Genomic DNA, 19,127 nt, shown 5'->3' with positions numbered 1-19,127 from the left:
AGTATCCATATGGGGAAGTGGGATGGTAATGGGTACTAGTAGGTCTTCATTCTAGTTCTTCATGGTAAAGGCCAATCTCTTAGCACCACCTTTAATAAGTTCTAATACTTTTCCTTCCTTTATTAACTCTTTCATACCCTCCTCCTATGTGTATTCCATATATCTCCTTTGGTGAGTTAAAAATTCTTTTTTAAATCATGTCAGAGTAGTTCCCATGGGAGACATGTATTGAGTTGATGATGTATGTTCCAAAGTTGGCACTACTGCTTGGACCTCTATTTTCTCCTATAGCAATGATCTAGTCTTTTCTCTTGGAGGAATTTTCTCTCCTTCCTCTAAAATCTATCCTTCTTCTGATAATTCATATGTATGTAACTGGACATACTCATCTCCCTCCATGGTCAGGCTCTCTAACTCTATTATTGGAGGAGATATTGTAAAAAAATCATGTTCTTCCTAAGGAGTAGGTGCAGATGGAAGGTTTGCTGATGATCTACTTGGATTGTTGGGGCTTCCTCTTCTAGAGCCTCTACTTCCTTGGGTTGATCTTATTTTCGTTGGGCTTGTTCTAGATGAGCTTGTTCTTGTTGAGTCTCTTCTTGTTGGGTTCTTTATTATCATTTTTCCTCCTCTTACTCTTTACCCTCTCAATTTGGAAGTATTCTACTTCCTATTCATTCTAATGTATTGTCTTAGGTCTTACTAATGACTTTGTAGGGTATGTAGTAACTATAACTTTCATTCCTTGACCATTATTTGGTAAGGTGGTTGCTTGTAGAGTTGGAGCATGGGGAAATACATCCAAGAAAAAAGTTTTCCTAACACATTCCTTGTTTAATTAGATAACATGTTGGGCCCTATTACAGAGATAGCATCATTCTCCTCTTGGCCAATCTCTACATTCATAATAGGTTGCTCATAGATATTTTCCTTTTTGTATAAGGATTGATCACATTAGGAGTATCTTTGTTCCACACCTTCAGGGGTACATCCAACTTAAGTTACCTTTCTACTAGCATAGAGTTATCCTACAATAATCCCTCATCTAGACATCATAGTCATCCATATAGTTCATCTAGTGGTCTTCAATCACCACATCTAATATGAACTTTTTCCCTATAATATGGTGTATCATGCTAATATTTTTGAAGTAGGGGAGAGGTTTCAGATAATCCTCCAAGGGGTATGGATCCCATCCAAAATCAAAAGTGGCTATGTCATGTTTTTACTTGATCTCGAAGGCTCCAATGGTGATCCAACAGACCCATGTCTTCTTGTGTTGTTTTCAAACTTGTCATAAGTTGAGGAAATTTTCCTTGATATCTCCAATAGCAACCATCTATTTGAAGGACAATGAGGGAGCTTTTCTATGCATAAGAGAGTACCAACTACCTAGATATAGCTGAAATTTTTTATTTGTACTAAACAAGCTCCTTCTTGTGCTACTTAAGTCATTTCTTCTACTCTCATTCTTTTAGCATAGTCCCTTTCAATAAATCAAATGATAGAAAAAATGAATCCATAATTCGCCAATCTATATTTGGGACTCTTAAAGGAAATATTCTTTTTCACAAGATGAGGGTAGACTATGTATGGCCATGTGTTTTCATCTTACATGCTCCCTCTCTTGATTAAACCATGACAATTTGTTGGACTTGTAGTTAAGAGGTACACAACATAGGAGGTCATGTGGAATTGTGGATCATTATTTACTGAGATGAGTTTCTCATCTAATTTTTCACTAAGAATCATAGTCCAATCAATTGGCATTCTTTGTATTCTAATGGTTTCTATGAAATTCTCCATCCAAGTCTCTAGGTTACTTTCTTCTGGGAGGCCCATGGCCCTACTCAAATGGATTATAGAGTATCCACTATCATTGATCATATATCCTTGGGTCATGTCAATCTTTCCATCTCTTTGGTTTAATGGTGGCTAGATGATGAGGTATTTCCCTTGTACTAACTCATTTGCCTCTAACTCATTCTCCCTAAACCACCAGTCTTTATGCAAGTATTGATCTACCCTTAGTAGATGGAAGACCTTCTCAATGTTTCATGGCCTTATGTCCAACATATTTTATCTTATCACACTCTTCACCACCTCCTTTTTAGGTATGTAATGGTGAGATAGATTCATTATCAATTCAAAGGACTAGACAATGTACACTAGAATTTGTGTACTTATCTAAACCCTTCTATCAAAGATATCCCATATATTGGAACATGTGAATGTCAGCTCAAAGATCCCTATCCATGGAGTGCAAAGGTGTATTTTTTAGCATATAAAGAGCTCTTAGCTAAGCCTTAGAGACATAACCGTTGATAGTAAACCATGCAATGGGAGGTTCTTGAGACAAGAGCAAGAATGCCAGTGTCCAAAAGAATTCTCAAACACGCAATGCAAGAAATGAGCTAAGCTATAATGAAATATAAATGTAATTAGATTAATCAAGATGAGAATATTACAACCTTTTTACTTAAACTAGGTGATCTAAGCTATTGCAAAAGAAACTATACTATTTGAAAATGAATCTAAACTAGTATGAGGATGATAATAAAAGAATTAGACAAGAAGCAATAATTTCTCCACAAAGCTCTAAAGAAACCTATCAAGAGACCTGCAATATAATTTTAAAGAGGGAGAGAGCTCTCTCTTTTAAAGGTAGATAGATGGTTGAGATCAATGCCAATAAATGGACAATCAAGGGTGGGGGCTGAATTTTGGCATGATCCATGTGTAAGAGCAAGTCAACCAATGAAAAGGAGTTGACTTTTCATGTGAGACAAAAGCCTTTTCTTTTTATTTGAAAATATAAAAAAGACTTTATGGGTGCACATTGAGTGGGTTAGAAGAATGGGTTATTTTATTTAATTAAAAGGGGACATGTTCTTTTAATCAAATAGGGCCTTAGCATATTATAGTCAAACTATAGGTTATATTCAAATAAATTGATTTTAAAAAAAAATTACCTAGGGAAATAATTAATCAATTTAGCCAAAAATCTGAGAAGGGGGCTAATAGTCTAGATGACCATTTTTTAGGTGATTAAATTTTCCCTTCTTTGACTATTGTGCAATAAATATGGGAACACATTGCATCATAGAATACATAAGTCAACTAGGCAGCAATAGATAGAGAGATCAAATTCTGAAGAATGAAATGAAGAGCAAGATAGAAAGTCTTGAATGCACAACCTAGTAGAAATAGTATTGAACACTAGGAGAGAGATGATATTATAACTCAAGAAGAGTATCAACATCAAGAAAAGAAGATATATCGATAGAAAATGAAAGAATCAAGTATATGCTCCTGAGAAATAGATAGTTGTAGCAAGCAATGACAGAGTATTTATGCCTTGTCAAGATCAAAATTGAAGTGAGGTAAATGGAATGTAGAAATGAGAAATACATGATAAAATTGAGATATAGAAAATTCCATGATGGCAGATTAGTGATTAGAACCAAAGAGTGACCATAAGGAAGTGATAAAATGCTTGATTTTGACTAGGGTTGATCAAGAAGGATAAAGCTTGATAATTATGGAAAATCAAGCAAAAAGATGATTTAGAAGAGAAAGATATGAATTAAAGTTGGCATGGAGTGTAGAAATGATGAAGACATGAATAAATGAAGATAACCCAATGAATATTCAAAGATTAGACCTCAAAAGGTCAACTAACTGCATAGAAGAAGGTAGAATTTTAAAATGTAATTTTGACTATCAAGATGAACTCCTAATTGGATTTCAATCCCACAAATGGATCCAGGACATCAAAATTAGCCAAGGGTCAAGATTTTATATAGATGTGATGATAGGTATAGAAGAAGCAAGAGACTAGATGTGATAAAAAAGGAATGAAAGACATGATCAAGAGAAAGAGTGAGATGATATGAACGTAGTTAGCTGTCATGTCCATTAAAGATGAAGAGAGAGTTCTCTCCCTATGAAAAATTTAAGACTAAGCTATAATGAGTGTTGAAAATAGATTGATACAAGTATGATAAATGTGTTTCAATCATTGTTTTGTTCACTGATATCAAACCTACTATTTGCTAGTAAGACAACTGCTTATATGATTTAAGTACTATCACTTGTTTGATTGATGAAGAGGATTTGATCAAAATGATGTAACAATAGCACCTAGAGGAAAGATTGGATTATGATATGGAAAAGTAGTACAAGAATTAGCTAAGACACTGATATTATAATGTATTGATAATCTACTTAATGTTGCAAAGGTTTGTTACACTGATTAAGTTATGAAGAACAAGTTAAACAGAGTTTTTCTACCAAGCTTGACCAAATGGATAGAAGGTGTGGAGAAAAGTTAGTGCAAGTTGAGCTAAAAATCAATTGGAGCTGAGAAAAGTTAATTTCAATATAAGTTGAGTGAAACAATTGATGTCGAGTAAAGTTCAGTTGATGTCAAGCACTAGTAAACTTTAGTTCACGTCGAGGAATTTCACAATGGATACTGAGCAATACAATATGTGCCAAGAATTAGAAGCTAGTTAATATTGAGTGTCAGCATCATGAGAAAGATCAATAATTCAATGAATCTAAGCTGACAAGTTTGATTTCTTGGATTATGTGAATCATGTCAAAGATAAGATTGATGGGCTAGTGGCACAAAATTCATGGTAAACCATTTTAGGCAAATTCAAAGAGGATTGAAGGAGAAGTTTCTAGATGGGAATGAAATGAAATAAGGGGTAGATTCATTGAATCCTACCTAATCTATCCTAACCCTAAATTGGATGATGGAGGATGAAAAACAAAATATCTTAATTCTCTATTTATAGAGATGGCTATTCAAAAGCAAGCTTGGTTATGTGTGAGAACTTAAGGAAGACAAGGATTCTAGGGTATTGCTTCATTCAGTGACCTAAGAGAAGAGTCTACATTGGATAGCAAAGCAAGAAGGTTGAAGGCTATGGATTCTTGGAGGGTGAACAAGATATCAAAGATGAAGGGTGTGAAAACCAAGTATAATGGAGGACTCAAATAGAGATCTGTAATCTACAAATGGAGTTGTAAGTTGTTATCATATCAAACCTTACTGTTACTCTCTAATAATTGTATTAGTCTAGGGTAAATCCTTTGGATTAAGGTTGACCTAATAGTCATTTGTAAATCCTTTAATCAGGTGACATTCCAAGTGAATGATCCAAAGTCCTCTAACAAGGCTCACTCCTAATAGAGTGATTAAAATCCTTTAACCAGGTCACATTTAATAGTGTGCATTATAACTTTTAACATGGTTGACCTTTTACAATGCATCAATTTAGAAGAGTGAAAATGAGTAGCATGTTACTAGTGGTTTTTTCCAAATTGAGTTTTCATTCTAAATCATTTTGTCAAATTTTTTATTGAATCTATTACGTGTCATACTTACATTTCTACAAATCAATTTGATAATAACCTACAAGTTTGAGTGATTTTATAATCTAATGGATGCATGCATGATGAAACTATTTTATGGATATGGGTTCACTAAGCTATAAAAAGTTTTATTTATACATTTGAACCTTGGATAATTGATTCACCCCACCTCTCAGTTATTCTAAAGAATTCCAAAAATTGGTATCAGATCCATCTACTTAAGAGAACTAGTTTGAAGGTACTAGGAGCACAAAGATCAAGATGTCAAAAAGAGAAGTACCCAAGCTTAATAGAGATAACTTTCATAAATGGAAAAGTTTGATGAAGCTACACCATGGAGGATTTAGAGATTATGCACAATCTAACATTACTATTGAGCATATTGATCCTACTAGAGCCCTAACTGTTGAAGATCTAAAAAAGAAGAAGGAACACAATCAAGCAATGTTACAGATTGCCTCTGCCATAAGCCATGTTGAGTTTGATGATATCACAAGTCTTGATAGTGCAAAAAAAATGTGGGATACTCTAGACACTATCTACAAAAGTGACAAGAATGTTCTAAGAGCCAAATTTGAGAGTCTCACAGGTAAGTTCGATGATATGAGAATGCAAGAAGGTGAAAATATTGCTCATATTTCTCGAGGATAAAAGATGTTGGTAATGCAATAAGAAGAGTGTGAACAAGAATGATAGATGGATCATTGATAGTGGGTGTTCACATCACTTGGAGATAAAAGTAGGTTCATTACCTTGAATTTTTATAATGGAAATAGCATAAGATTTGGTAATGATGCACATGTTTGATAAAAGAAAAAGGTTCTATCAAACTCACAAAAAATATTTAATGTGACAATGCTTACTATGTTGAAGGACTCAAATATAATTTGTTGAATTTTTCACAACTGAATAATTTAGGATGTAAGGTTGAGTTTGAAAACAAGATTTCTAAGATATATGACACTGATGGAAAACTGATTGGAAAGGGTGATCAAACTAGAAGTAATCTATTCTACCTTGATGTAGAGGATGCTACTTGTTTAGTTGTACAATTTAATGATGTGTGGTTATGGAACAAGAGGTTATGTCATGTTAATTTTGATAACCTTGTTAGTATCAGTAACATGATAAAAGTTAGAGGTTTCCCAAGTTGAAAAAGCCTGACAATATAATGTGCAAACAATGTTAGTTAGGCAAGATGACAAAGTCAAGTTTTAAAAGTAAAACTCATACCTCTAAAGGAATACTAGAGATTGTTCATACTAACTTGTGTGGACTAATTGAAGTGCAAATATATAAAGGAGAGAAGTACATTATGCTACTTGTTGAAGATTACTCTAGAATGATGCCAGTTATGTTTTTGAAACAAGAATTTAACACTTTTCAAATGTTTAAGTGGTACTTAGCAAGAGTTGAAAAGAAAACATGTAAAAATCTGAAATGTTTGAGATCTAACTAAGGAAGAGAATTTACATTAAATGAGTTTAAGATGTTTTATAATGACAAATGAATCAAACGATAGATATCTACTCCTAGAACCCCTCCACAAAATGAAATTGTTGAAAGGAGGAATAGGTTTGTAATGGATTATGGTAGGACAATCATGATGGAGAAGAATGTTGCTTTCAAATACTAGAGAGAAGCTATAAGTATAGTTATTTATACATTGAACCATGTACAAGTCAAGAAATGTACTCATTCAACACCTTTTGAAGTATGGTATGGATAGTTACCCAATATAAAATATTTTAAGGTATTTGGAAGCAAGTGTTACATTCTCAAAGATTTTAGGAATGGTAAACTAGATGAAAAAAGTGAAGAAGGTATATTTCTAGGTTATTCCACAAGAAGTAAAGCTCATAAATGTTTAAATACTAACACTAATAAAGTTACAAAAAGTGAAAATTTAAAATTTGATGAATATATAGAAGTATATGAGGCTAAACCTATGAAGGAACCATAAGAATACAAATCATTTGTATACTTTTATAAAGGTATGCCTACTAAAGAATATTTTTTAAATCAAGTTACAAACCAATAGCAAGTTTTAGTGACTATTGAGTTACATACTATGAATGTTGAGTTGTATTTAGGAACTAAGCTACATTCAGGTACTAAGTTATAGAATTAAGTTGAGGCACATTCTAATTCTAAGATTAGTGTACATGAAAGAGATGTTGAACTACATAACAGAGAGGTACATAGTGATTCATAAGTTGAGAGACCAAATGTAGAAACTAGAGTTGAACCAAGATTGTCTATAGTATGTCAAGAGACATCACCTTGCTGCACAAATTACTGGAGATAAAGATGTTAGTCCAATGACAAGAAAAAAGTTGAGAAATGATACATGTTTTCTAAGCATGAAAGAACCCAAAATGATGAAAGATTCCTTAGAAGATGTGGACTAGAGTAAAGCCATGAAAGAAGAGATTGAAGAAATTGAGAAAAATAAGACATGGACTCTAGTTCCTAGACTAGAAGACAAAAATGTGAATGACACTAAGTGGGTATATAAAAACAAGCTAGACAAAAATGTTGAAGTCACAAGGAACAAGGCAAGATTAGTTTGTAAAGGATATGCACAAGAAGGAATTGACCATGGAGAAACATTTTCCCCTATTGCTAGATTGGAAGGAGTGAGAACTCTGCATACAGAGTTTTCAATGTTTATCAAATGGATGTTAAGTCTGCATTTCTAAATGATATATTGGAGGAAGAAGTTTATAGCATGAAGGATTTGTTGATGCAAAAAACAAAAACATGGTATTTAGATTACACAAAGCTTTATATGGTTTGAAGCAAGTAGCAAGAGCATGGTATGAGACACTTCATATTTATCTTGTTAAGATTGGATTTGAGATGATTGATTATAGCAACAATTTGTACTTGAAGACAAAGAAAGGAAAAGGTATTTTGTTATCTGAAATTTTTGTTGATGATATCATATTTGGAGGTCAAGATACTTAATGTAATGTTTTTACAAATGAAATGAAGCAAGAATTTGAGATGTCTATGTTTGGAGAGATCAAGTTCTTTGTGGGTCTACATGTACATCAAATGAAATATGGTATATATATCACACAGTCAAATTAAATTAAGGAGATACTGAAAACTTTTGGATTAGAGGATTCTAAGCCAGTAAGTACACCTATGGTGACAGGACATAAATTGTCAAAGAATGGTGGTTCAGCTGAAGTGAATCAAACATTATATAGGTCTATGATTGGAAAATTACAATATGTAGTACATAGAAGACCTAATATTGCATTATTTATAGGGATAGTTATAAAATTCTCTACTAGTCCCAGGGAGAATCATTTGATGGTTGTAAAGAGAATAATGAGATATCTGAAAGGAACATAGGAGTATGGTCTATACTACAAGAAAAATAGGAAATTTGAATTAAGAACCTATACTGATGTTGATTCGGCTAGAAATATTGATGACAGAAAGAGCACTAGTGGAGGAGCATTTTTCTTAGGCAAAAGGCTAGTTACATGGACTAGCATGAAACAAAACTACACTTCTCAATCTATTGTTAAAGTTGAATATGTTGCTCCTACAATAAATTGTACAAACATTATATGGAAATCATTGCAACTATGATACTTTATTGTGATAATACAAGTGCTATAAATATATCAAGGAATCCTATGATGCATACAAAGACTAAGCACATTATAATCAAGTATCATTACTTAAGAGAATTAGTTCAAGATAAAGAGGTGAAGATAGAATATGTCAACACCAAAGAACAAATTGTTGATATCTTCACAAAGGCATTACCTAAGGATGCTCATGAGTATCTATGAGGTAAACTATTGGTGATACCCCTATCCAAGGCTATCTAAGATGCATGAGGAGTTCCCTACATCAAACAAGCTGATTGATATATGTTATACATTGATGTAGTGGATCTTACTTTAGGAGTTACGTAAAGTAATCAAAGAGCTAGATTTGCAAATCAGTCACAAGCAAGGTGATCAAGGAAGAAGATGGAAACTGTTCATATTTGCATATTTCAAAATGATGAGCCTTTGGCATTGTTGTCAAAGAGGGAGATATACAAGGAAACTGAATAGAAACCTAAGAGATTATTATCAAAGAAGGAGAAATCCAAACACAAAATATGAGGGAGAAATTCTTACTGGTCAATGAAAAGTGCATCTATCGATTGCATCTACCTAGTAAGAGGGAGATATAAGAAGGACTTTAGAGGGAGTCATAAGGATGATTTGATTATCTGTTGATCAGAATAGAATAGGATTTTGTAACCTATTCAAAAGATGAAAGTTGTTGATAGAGGGAGAGATTTCAATACAATGAATTATTTATCTTTTTTGGTTTTTTTTTGGTCTCACTACTTAAACCTAGTTAGTTTGGTTTGCCATCAATGCCAAAGAGGGAGATTGTTGAAAATAGATTGATACAAGTATGATAAATGTGTTTCAATCATTGTTTTGTCACTAATGTCAAACATTCTATTTACTGGTAAAAAAAATTCTTATATGATTTAAGTACTATCACTTGTTTGATTGACGAAGAGGATTTGATTAAAATGATGTAACAAAAGCACCTAGAAGAAAGGTTGAGTTATGATATGGAAAAGAAGTATAAAAGTATCAGTTACGATAGTGATATTATAATGCATTGATAATCTACTTAAAGTTGAAAAGGTTAGTTATACTAATTAAGTTGATAAGAACAAGTTAAACAGAGTTTGTCTACCAAGCTTGACCAAGTGGACAGAAGGTGCCAAACAAAGTTAGTGCAAGCCAAGAAAAAAATTAGTTGGAGCCAAGAAAAGTTAATTTCAATGTAAGCTAAGGGAAACAATTGATGTCGAGTAAAGTTTAGTTGATGTTGAGAACTAGTAAACTTTAGTTCATGCCAAGTAATTTTATAGTGGATGTTGAGCAATGTAGTATGTGTCGAACATCAGAAGCCAGTTAATGTCAAGTGTCAACATTATGAGAAAGATCAAGAATTCAATGAATCTAAGCTGACAAGTTTGATCTCTAGGATTATGTGAACCATGTGGGAGATAAGATTGATGATTTTGTGGCAAAGAGTTCATGGTAAATCATTTTAGGAAAATTCAAAGAGGATTGAAGAAGTTTCTAGAAGGGAATGAAATGAAATAAGGGGTAGATTCATTGAATCCTACATAATATGTCCTAACCCTAAATTGGATGATGGAGGATGAACAAAAAAATATCTTAATTCTCTACTTATAGAGATGGTTGGTCAGAAGCAAGGTTGGTTATGTGTGAAAACCTAAGGAAGACAAGGAATCTAGGGTATTGCTTCATTCAGTGACCTAAGAGAAGATTATGCATTGGTAAGCAAAACAAGAAGGTTGAAGGGTGAAAAAGCTATCATAGCTAAAGTGTGTGAAATCCAAGGAGAATGGAGGATTGAAATAGAGATCTATAATCTACAAATGGAGTTGTAAGTTTTTATCAGATCAAGCCTTACTATTACTCTCTAATAATTGTATCAATCTAGGGTAAATACTTTGGATTAAAGTTGACCTAACAGTCATTTGTAAATTCTTTAATTGGGCGACATTCCAAGTGAATGATCTAAATTCCTCTAAAAAGGCTCACTCCTAAAAAGGTGATTGAAATCTTTTAACCAGGTCACATTTAATAGTGTGCATTATAACCTTTAATAGGGTTGGTCTTTCACAGGGCATCACTTCAGAAGAGTGAGAATGAGTAGCATTTTATTGGTGGTTTTTTCCAAATTGAGTTTCTATGTTAAATCATTATGTCAAATATGTTATTAAATCTATTATGTTTCATGTTTACATTTTTGCAAATCGATTTGACAGTAACTTACAAGTTTGAGTGATTGCATAATCTAATGGATGCATGCATGATGAAATAGTTTTATGGATATGGGTTCACTAAGCTGTGAAAAGCTTTATTTATGCATGTAGACCTTGGATAACTAATTCATCCCCCCTCTCAGTTATTCTAAAGAATTCCAACAATGAGCTTGTAATGAAAACAAGGGACACAAAACATTTAGATTCTTCATTTCATCATTGAGTGTTATTAGGGACATTGAAAGATCATACAATTCTCACTAGTATAACTATAAGGATATGAATATGATATATGTTGGATAGATATGTGGTAATCCATTCTAAGCATCAAAGACATGTAAGTCAATATGACTAATGCAATTAGATTCCCTAAATTTAGTATAGTAAGTTTACGTATATATCAAGGCATGAGCACCAGGATAACCCCCAAGTGCGGGCTTGCAAAAATAGACAAGGATGATACATTATAGGTCAACTATCAAGTAGGACAAGCACAAAGGCCCTCAATACCTTAGACTAAAAAAGTATACCCACAAGTAGAAAATAAGTAAAACATGCCTCATGCCCCCAATCTTCTAGCCCATGACATCCTCAAAAGACTATTAGGAAGGGAACATTTAGAAAAAGAAATCATCATAGACAACACACAAAGAGGATAAAGTTCATAAAAGCTTAGAAAGTTTAATGTCACATGTCCATTTTTTTGAGACTCAAATCTGCTAGTGAGAAGTATCATAGCAACCTAGACTTGTAGGTAGAGTAGTTGAGAAGTGTTAAGAAACACTCAATGTCAAGTGGGGTAGTGTTGAGAAACATTGTTTTGCATGAGTTTCTAAAGAAACCCTAACACATAAGAAGACCCTAATAAGCTAAGAATTCATGCCCCCGAGATGAGGACAAGAGACAACTCCAAGCTAGAAAATGTGTTGTGAAATGAATGAGACTAATAGACATAGGTGCAAGGACCTCAAGTAGCACTCATTTCTAGGTTTTCACCACTTGGCATATTTTTTTCAATACTTTTTTCATTCTTTTTGTATTTTTTTTTTGGTGATACATCAAAGAGCCTAATGCTAGGTTTTCACTAAGATGATCTTTTTTGGGATATTTAATGCTTTTTGGAATTTTTTTAGCATTATAAGTTTTTTTTTTTTTTTTTAAGAATGGTTTAGAGATCAGTAGTTATCAAGCAAGATCACATCATGTTGTTCCATTATCGAGCAAGGTGTAGGATATGATGGAGCAGCAAGCTGGTGGATAAGCAAAGATGGATAAGAAAGGAGTGTGAAGTAAGTGAAAGTGATCCTCAAGGATTGACTCCTCAAGAGTACCCAAGCTAGGGAAAAGGGGTAAAATATCTCAAATGAAGCATTTTTTAGATGAGCCAAGAAAGGAGATTTCATGTAGGATAAGAAGTTAAAGCCAATAAGCAATATAGAATATAGGATAAGAAGTGGAAGCCAATAATAAAGATAGCATGAAGGTGTGTAGTCTAAAAGAGTAGACATGTCAAAAGGCCTATGAGAACCATGTTTGTATTTGTGTGATCAAGACCAAGAGGTTGATTGGATAGGATAGAAATTTGATAGAGAAATAAGAATGAAGCTTGATATGAAGGCTATGAGTGAATAAGAAAGCACAATAGGGAAGCTCATGGATAAGATAGCCAATACAAAAGGATAGCTCAACATTGTCAAGATCAAAGAAGGAGAAAAGGAAATAGATGGATGATGGAATAATTATGCATGATGCATTTTTACTAGGTTTTCATCATGGTACTTATCCAAGTAGCCACAAGAAGTGGTTTTCATCAAGGCGCATTCTCTTCTCTCTCTTTTTGAATTTTTTTTTTTTTTTTTTTTTTGAATTTTTGATTTTTTATAAATAGGTTGAGCTTTTTCAAGTTAGATAATGCTCTTATAGGAAAGATAAGTCATGACAAACGAAGACCATATACATGTATTCTCGAAGCTGATGATAGGATGGTGGAAAGGAGATGGTAGAAGGAAAATTATATGGAGGATAAGATTTCATATTTTCAAAGAACTGAATGAGCATGGATAGAAAGCAAGTGTAAGCTTTAGATGATTTTATGAGGGTATCTGAAATACTGGGCAAGATCAACATTGGCACATACCTTGAAGGGTGTTGGAATGATCATTGATGAAATAGCTTGAGATTTAGATGTATGAGGTAGAAGAGAAATTTTGGAGCAAGATGAAGTGGAAGGCCTTGAAATCTTTTGAAGAAGATGTTTAGAAGAAGATGGCGTGGAAGCCTTTCAAATCTTAAATGTCAAACTTAAAGTATTTTCAATATTCAATTCTTTCAAAAGGGACTTGGGAATTTATATAGCTTTATATTTTTCTTTTCCTTTGGAAGCTTTAGAGTGTATTTCTTCAATAATTAATTTAGGAACCCATATTTTCTTTGCTTTAGCTCATTGGGTAGTAGACCTTTGTGGTCTCTTGATTTTTTTTCTTTCTTAGCATTCACATGTCGATTATATGAGACATAGTGATTTGAATTTTTCAATGGATTCTTATATTTCTTATGTTGACCATCCACATTGCTTCCAAAAGACTTGGAATTTGTGGATGAATAAGGCTGAAATGACAAGTTTACATAGATAGATTGATGTGAAGTGTTCAAGGATGTGTATATTTTTTTAATCTTGAGGTATGATAGGGTAAGTAGGTAATGTGATAGAAGTGTAAAATGTAGGCAATGAAGGAGCATAAGGTCCAAATATAGATGGAATGTTTGAAGGCTTTAGCTTTGATGTATAAGTACCAAGGATAGATTTAGAAGATGAAAAGAAACAGTGGATAGGGATATCAGAATCTTTAGAGTGAGCAATATGGCCAAGGTCATCAATAGACTCATGAGAAACTTTGATAGGAGCAACACCTTTGATAGGAGCATTTGACATAATTTTGAAGTGATCATGGAGAAGTAGAACAAGAGGGGATACTTCAATCCTGATAAGCTTCTTTGGATAGTATATAAAGATCCCTTTTCTCATAATTTTCACTAAGCTCAAGGGAAATAGTAGAAGTGGTATCTTAATCATACTTGGGAGGAGGAAAAGACATAGGATATGAAAGGGTGACATCTTGGAAGAGATGAAATGGTGCTTTATCTTGATCTTTAGCCTTTTGAGAATCCTCTTGACATGGACCCACTTCTAAGGACAAGGGAGAATGAAAAGGGAATGGAGTAGTTCTTAGAGTAGGCATAGTATCATATGAAGGTTAGGGATCTTTATTCTTAGTATCATAGAAAATATTTGCAGCCAAGTGAAGATTAGCTTGACTTTCTTTTAGAGGTATCCCTTGAGGATACTTATAGTCAACATGGAAAGCATTAGGTTTTTTATTTAATGGAGGTATACTAGAAATATTTGGAGTTTTGGTAAGTTTGTGCATTTAGAAGAAGTGGAGGTTTCAAGGAGACCATTACTAGATATAAGTTCATAAACATGATCTTGCTCAAGAGAAGTATCCTCATCATATAAGTCATTATAGGTATCAATGATCCCATCATCCATCAGATCTTGGACTTTATGTCTCAACTCAATGCAATCTAAAATATTATGCTCATTATGGTGATGATAAGCACATCAAATATCCAAGAATGGGTTTCCATATGAGCTAGACTTAGGTAATGTGATGAACTTAGTACCAATAAGTATTTTCAAAATGTCATCATAGGAATCTTCCAAGGGAGTAAAAGTCTTATCAAAAGTATGTCTAGAGTCATTTTGTTGCTTCTCAAGTGAATATAATGCATCCATATCTTCAAAAAAGATAGTTTTATAATGAAATTTTATCATAGAATCCAAGGATGTATCATTTTATAGCTCCTAAAGATGTCTTTCAGTCCAATAGGTGAAGAAAATTGATGTCTTGAAGTAGAGCATGTAGACCTAGAAGAAGAGGATGACCTTAAAGAAGGTGACTGGTGTGCATATAAAGGACTATAGAGAGAATAACATTCTGATGTTGTTTGTTCCTCTACCATCTTTTCAAATCTAGAGTATGTTTTTATCATGCCCTTAGTGAGACTAGTGTAAGAAGGGTCATGGGTCTCCTCAATTTTATTGTAAAGTGTGTAGGTTTTGCAATTCCCTAAAGAGATGAAGCAACTAAAGATCATCTAAACTTGGTTGAGATTTGGTAGTACAAGATTTTAATCCCATGGTTGTAGATGAAAATCCAAGCATGAAAGAGACTAGAAGAAGCTAATAACATGACACAAGAAAACTTGATGTTCAAACTAGATAGGTAGAGTGTTCACTTGTCAAAGAGAGGTAGCAATGAACAAGTGACTTATCAAACAAAGAGTCCAAGAAACTTACAACATGAGTAACTCAAGTCAAGAACTAGGAAAGAATCCAAATAGCCAAGTAGCCAAGTAGATAGATAGGTAAAGGCAAGTGAACAACTCATTCAATCAACCAAGGTAATCAAGATATCAAAGTATACTCCAACATGTAGCTTCTAGACCCAAGGAACTATGGTAAACCATGTATAGACACCCTAGAAAACCCAAGAACAATTCTAGAGTAGGAAAAATCAAGTTTAGTAACCAGGCGAGACAATACACTAAGCCAGGAAAAATTTTGACACCATAAAATGTCGTACTACACTTTACAAGAATTTGTGCAATACTTTAGTCCCATACTTCACTTTTCAAGAGGTTGTGCTACACTTTACAAGAAGCAATACTACCCTTCATAAAAGGCCATGCAATACTTTTTTTTTTAAAGTATCGTATGATATTTTTTCACCCCAATATGATACTTTACCAATTAGATAAAAAAAATCAATTTTGTAGTGTTTTTCTCAAAATACTTGATTTGGTTCATTTTTCCAACCGAATAGACCATTTTGGCTATTTTTAGTTGTAGTTTTGATAGAAAAGTAACAAGTTTTGATAGCCATTGAGATATAAGCACATGTCTTCAAGAAATTAGACAAGGGACAAAAAAAACCTTTCCAATACAAGCACTTGGGAAGTTTTAGAGCCAAAAATTCAATAAGGACTACCGTCATGTGTATGTTAAAAATGTTTCCATGAGTCCAACACATTCTAGAACATGCCAAGAAAGATCTACCTAAGAGTCATGGTTCATTATTCAACAACTTGGCCCACACTTGATGCCCCTTTGCCTCACACCAAGTGGTTGCCTATGAGAGATATTCACTTTGTCATGGAGATGTCATTAGAGTAACCAAGAAGACACAAATGGTAAGTGTAAAATATTGGAGTGATCCAAGTAATTCACTAGGATTGGTCCTTGCACTAAGATGTTCAGTGGAAAAATAAGGTAGCTTCTAACATAGGGTGTTTAGAAAGGGCTTATGTTCATAGCACACCCCTTGCTCCCAAATATGAGACACCTTGCCTTGCGGCAAGTAATGGACCTAGCAGCCACAAGAGTACCTTAAGAATTATTTCTTAGAATTTTCTTCATGGTCCCAATCCCACAAGTACTTGTTGTCACAAAAGTTTGCACATTTGTCCAAAGTTTTTACCTAAAGACAACCTTGTAAAACATTGAAACAACCTCCAAGTTGTGGGACTTGAACTGTGAGGTTGAGTCTCTGGAGAAGGTTGGCTCCCTTTACTATCAGGGTGCACCTAACTACTCTTGAAGAGGAAAAGGGAGAAGGAATGCATAGAAGCAAATCTACCTATTCTAACCTAAGGGGGGTGATGCACCAAAAATAGAGTGTTCAAACCAATCTCTGCCCATACATGCACTATTGAACCATCATGACACCAAAAGATATACACATCCAGACTTGCTTTAATCTAACAATCACATGTAGATCAGAAAAACCCAAATGAATGACACAAGGAAAGAGAGGATTCACTTATATACCATTCATAGGCCAAAAGAGATACAGTCATGCAAGATTGCAAATATCCACAATACACCAATGAGAGGCAAATAGTTCTTACACTTCACATCAATGGCTAAAGGAGATAAGAATGTCATACAGTTCAGAGGCAGAGGCAATTTATAGTGAAATTCTAGAGCAATATCAAAGAAAATAGAGAAGATTTGACCTCAACAAAATCTACAAAAATTGCTTTTATAGCTTAGGCATAACTAAGATGTTCTCTAACTAAAGTTACTCCACAACCACTACCATTAAGTCTCTTTAGAGATCTGGAGAAAATCTGATCTGGGCACAGATTCAAATACAATGAAATCTGATATTTTGTTGAAATAGGGCCTTGACAAAAATGGTGCCATTAAACCATTCTGACCAAGTAGATGGATAAACTAGGGTGGTAGAGTGTTCTCTTACTATTTACTGGGTTCAGCATTCATTCAAGAGTGGTTGGAATTGATCATAAGGATCAAATCATGTAAGAAAACTCAATTTCCTTCATTGTTGGCTTATGAATTAGCAAAGTTAGCAGGTCAACTAGGTCTTACAACCAAAATGGGCCACGTGGGCCAATGATTTCATTTCATTTTTCCACCCTGTAAAGTCTCCATACAGTTGACCACATCTTCTCAATTAACTGAGCCACCTTCCCAACTTAACTGCAATGTCACATAAGTATTAGCCTTAACTGTTAATGCCCTAGCTGGGCCCATAAGGACACATGTCCTCCAAGCATTTTCCTGCATTGTTTAATTACCTTTCATCTTCATAATGTGGGGAAGCACCCACCATAGATATATTTGCATCAAACGATGGATCTTGCTTTGAGAAGAACGGGTGCATGATGTCATTATCAGCTACGTATCACAAAGGGGCTTGCCTGCATTACTTAAAACTCATGCAATTTCATATTGTAAGCAAGCATCAACCCTTGATCTTTTCTAAATCAATGATCACAATGCCTAAACTATAAAGTATTAATATCACTAAAAGACCAACCAATGACATCACAGGAAATTCAAAACATGCATGAGGAACACTGACAACTTTGCAATAGGTCTAACTGCTTCTGACAACCAAGAACTTCCATGGTGCACTGAGGTTTGAATGTCAGCAGGGGCTACGTGGCATAAAGGTGCTTGCTCGCATTAGGGAAAGGTAGTGCATTTTGAGAAAATGGGAAAGCACCCACCATAGATCATGAAAGATCTGACGGTGAGGGAAATGCAGGCAAGAAAAAACATTAAAGTGCACAATCACTTTGAAACAAGGAAATACATTAAGGTTTTATTTCATTTATTTTTGTATTTCCATGGCATTTTGAATACTTAAATATGGAAAGTGACCGTTGGGTGGGCTCAAGTATTTGAATTCAAATTTTTGGCAGGAGGCAAATATGGTTAAGATTTATGGTGACTCAGAGGGGACACAAGCTAGCTATGCATATGACTAGTGACCTTATGCATCCATTGGGCCATAGAGTGATTAAAAAGGTAGCTCTCGTACATTATGAAACCCTAACCCTACCTTTGTGGTAGTAAAACACTGAAAGCTTTATCTTTGCTCCTCTGCAAACTCAGCAAAACACATGTGCTCGTGCACTTCTTGGAAAGCTATAAACCAACAGGAAGAAAACTAAGCTACCTATGTACATGAAACCTCAACCCCTATCAGAAACATGGTTTGAGATAGATCCCATTAACTAGGATAGGAAAAATTTCACCACCAGGCTTGCTTAATTGAAAAGCATTAGCCTGGTTGCAACTAACAATCACATATGCATCAAATTTTGAGTATCTCCCTGGCTTTTCCCTGTCTACATCCCATTTCAAAACCAAATCACCTTCTCTGAAGATTCTAACCCTAGCCTTCTTGTCAAAGCTCCTTTTCACCTACTATTGATGTGTTTCTAGGGTTTGCATGGCCTAACTTCTTTTCTCTTCTAGCTCTATCAACTCTGCCATTCTCACTGTCATGGCATCATCTTCAATTAGCTCTAG

Source organism: Cupressus sempervirens, chromosome 8 (genome assembly GCF_028749045.1).
Source record: "Cupressus sempervirens isolate cs-2001-9-10 chromosome 8, ASM2874904v1, whole genome shotgun sequence".
NCBI classification, from domain to species: Eukaryota; Viridiplantae; Streptophyta; class Pinopsida; order Cupressales; family Cupressaceae; genus Cupressus; species Cupressus sempervirens.
This window is presented reverse-complemented; position numbering follows the sequence as displayed.